At 27.9% G+C, this 3,373-nt stretch overlaps 1 protein-coding gene across 1 annotated transcript in view; it reads left to right on the forward strand.

Annotated features, from left to right (window-relative positions):
• The window catches only part of LOC105557882, an 11,663-nt gene that overhangs the window by 5,752 nt on the left and 2,538 nt on the right, over window positions 1-3,373 (forward strand). The window lies entirely within an intron of this gene.

Consider the following 3,373-nt stretch of genomic DNA (forward strand, 5'->3'; position numbering starts at 1 on the left):
AATAACATATATTAGTTAAGATGTTGTTTACGCGTCTATTTCGACTTTTTCGGAACAGTGCGTCGATACGGGTTGTCGACCATACACTGAACTGTCGAAACGCGATTTGAAATCCGCGATCCGAAAAAGTCGAAATAGACGCGTAAACAACATCTTAACTAATATATGTTATTGCGAACAATATTACCTACAGCCCCAGTGGTCGAGCTGGTTAAGACGCCCGCACGGATTGAGGGAGGTCCCAGGTTCGAATCCTGGTTGGGGTAATATTTTTCGCAATAAGAATTTTAATTGCCAGATACGGTCAATAAAAATCATTGATGTTGTTAATTACTGCTGGCGACTTTTAAGAGTATTCTTAATAATAAATTAATAATTGATACATTTATATGTATGGTTAACCGATTATCATTTCTTTAAATAAATGGTCAGATGTAAGTTACAAGTTCACGAAATGTAAAACAAATAAAACATAATTATATTACTAAAAATTATTGAACGTCTGCACAACTCTGACAGAAATTTTATACGCAAGTATGTATTCTGATTCAAACATTAAATTCATTTAATTTTTCGTACTACATTAATCGTTTAATTATCAACCACTTCTCGGGGTAAACTATTAATTTTTCAGTGAAACATTTTCTATTATTTTGTTTTTTATGTATGCTATATTAAATAATTGATGAGCTTACAAAATTATTAAATTATTTCAATCCAGAAAAAGAAATATACATATAAATCATTGCCGACTTTTTTTATAGTCAAACAGGTTAAACACATGTCTGCGGCGTAAAGATCTGCATCAAAATCAAGTGTCTTAGTATTAATTGGATCTTTCATCTTTAATTTATGACTCTATCATCAATCTCTTTCAATTTCAGATAATTATGATATTCTGACAAGCTGTATCATATTTCCAATAGATAAATTCAATATTATATTTGATATTCTTTATTGTACTATTATACTACTTCACATTTTAATTGTGGAACAATACCAATATAAACCAATAAATATATGTATAATTAACTATAACAATTTATTTTCTCGAAAATTTTATAGCCGCTCTAAATGTTAACAACATAGTAATACACATCTGTTACTTTATAACTAGTATTACACTGCTACTTATATCGAACTAGATTTACACAGGTTTGATTACAATGAATTTACATCATATTTATATATTTATTATACATCAGAAAGTGATCATTTTAAATTAACAATTTGCTAATCAAATAAGGAAATAACATTTTCTTTTATTACCTTTATTGATTGTAATATTTACAAAAATATAAATATTTTATTTGAATAAGGCGATACATCTTTAAATATACTGCTGTTGGTTCTGTCGCAAAGAAAAATATAAGTTTTTAACCTAGATCTCAGAATATTTATAAGATATCTACAAAGCGATGTCACAATAAAAAATATATTATGCTTTCTACGAGATATGTCTACCAACAAACTTTTAAAACTTTTAAAATTTATTAAAGATAAAGAGCGTTTCTAATATTTTATTACATCATATTTTATTTTACCGTTCTTTATTATACATATCAAAATTAATAGTATGTAATGCTGACTATATTCTAGAATTATTTACTTTAATTAATTAAAATCAAGTTTGAATATGTGTTTTAGATATATCTAATAAGATCATCTTGACGAAAAAAACTTTTAACCAAATACAGAGGAAATTAATATCTTAATCTGATAGCACTGATTACTACAAATGTTAAAGTTAATAGTGTATTGTATTTAAAGTATTTTACTAAATAACTGATTTACTGACATTGGGTGATAATATTTTAAAGATGTCGATGAGTGAAAATGTATTACCAAAATTTTTTTAAAGCAGTATTACTATTGTATTTTTAAATTTTTTAATATTTCTAGACATTGAGTATTTTTTAATATTTCGTGTTACATTACATTTAATAGATAACTTATTAAAATAGCTAACACGAGAACTTAGTGATCTATGTTTACTAAGATTGAGTTCAATAGTGATATCACGACTACATTATTTGCAAATAAATAATGGGTTGATAATCATGCAGATACAAGTTTAATTAACAAAAAGTAAAGATACAAGAATTTAGGAAACAAAATTCAGAACACAAAAGTATTACCTAAAGAAATTACACTAATATTTGCAATGTATATTAATAATAATAGTTACAATGACGTTTCAAGCTGAGCAATAGGTACCTTTTTTGAAGTATCAAACATAACATAAGACAGCGCACACTAGAATGAGGAAAACAGGTAGTACTGAAAAGGATCGAACTGCACTTGCGCAGTCCAGTGTCGTTAAAGTCCCTTCACGAAATATTTCTTTGTAGAAAATAAGCACTTCTTTCATTATTGACATAATTGAATCGATCTCTTAACTATACACCTCTTCTTCAATAAAGATGCAATTTGCCAAGTGTGTCGGTCTCACAAGGATTTTTTATTCATTCTGCATTTAAGTTAACCTAGGTATTTCAGCTCAAAATTCAAATAAAAAGAAACATCGCTGTAATACGAGATAAGTCAATTGAAGCACACGAAGCGAAGCAAATACTTGTCTATCAAATGTATACCAATGCTCATAAAGAAAGGATCCTTATCAACTCTTTGCAAATCAGCCTGAACCGGGTTTTATTACTCCTAGTTGGACTTTGGCCATATCAACAGTCTAAACTCGTTCGAATTCAGTTGATCATACTTGTTGGTATTTTGACGACTTTTGTTCTATTTCAGGTACGTTAATTTCTTTCACAGTAGTACATATTAAACTTAAACTTCTAATGATATTATGCGATTTTTGGCGATTGTTTGGTACATATACCAAAGTGTACCAGAGTGTACACTCTGGTATACTTTGGTGTGTTAGTGTACCAAACAGGCGCCAAAAATCGCCTATTATTTAGTATACTGTGCTCACAGTCTTTCGATTTATGAAGTATTTATTTGCATGGTTTTTTTACGTACTTGAAAATTGTATAAGTGAAGTATGCCACTAATAAAAGAAATGTAAGGAAAAAGCTCGTTTTTTGTAATAAAAATGTCAGAAAAAGTAAAAAATAATTTAACATACTTACACAAGCATAATAAAAGCAGAAAAGTAAATTTTTTCATAACTTGAGCGGATAGTGTAATGTATTTTCCAGAAGTCAACTAAAAAAAAGTCACGACGATGTAATAAGTATACTTAAATAAAAATCTTTGGCTTACTGATATCTAATAATTTTAATAAATACCATACAAACATTTTTTTTACTCTGTAAAATTCAGACCATGTATAAAAAGTACCACATAAATTGGCTGTAAGATGACTGCATTGCAATTAAATACACATAAAAAATCAGAATAGACTTAT

Source organism: Vollenhovia emeryi, unplaced genomic scaffold (assembly GCF_000949405.1).
Source record: "Vollenhovia emeryi isolate VEMERY1.0 unplaced genomic scaffold, V.emery_V1.0 DF939409.1, whole genome shotgun sequence".
NCBI lineage: Eukaryota > Metazoa > Arthropoda > Insecta > Hymenoptera > Formicidae > Vollenhovia > Vollenhovia emeryi.